The 207-nt window shown below is 36.7% G+C and overlaps 1 protein-coding gene across 3 annotated transcripts in view; it reads right to left on the reverse strand.

Moving 5' to 3' along the window:
- LOC119594907 (putative inorganic phosphate cotransporter) overlaps positions 1-207 on the reverse strand; it is a 2,618-nt gene that overhangs the window by 1,453 nt on the left and 958 nt on the right. The window lies entirely within an intron of this gene.

Raw genomic sequence — 207 nt, forward strand, 5'->3', positions numbered from 1 at the left:
TATAACTAGAGCTAATGCCATCACCATTACCACGTGTCATATTCAGATCCTGAACGTGACTTCTCTTTACTATACTAACGTGGAAAGTCACAAGGAAAATCTAAAACCCCCACACGTGCTACCTTGAACAAGGAAGAACAAATGATTTACAACATTAACACTATTTTTTTCAGATGTTTATCAAGTGCTAACACGAGATGATACGTT

This window comes from Penaeus monodon, chromosome 34 (genome assembly GCF_015228065.2).
Source record: "Penaeus monodon isolate SGIC_2016 chromosome 34, NSTDA_Pmon_1, whole genome shotgun sequence".
NCBI classification, from domain to species: Eukaryota; Metazoa; Arthropoda; class Malacostraca; order Decapoda; family Penaeidae; genus Penaeus; species Penaeus monodon.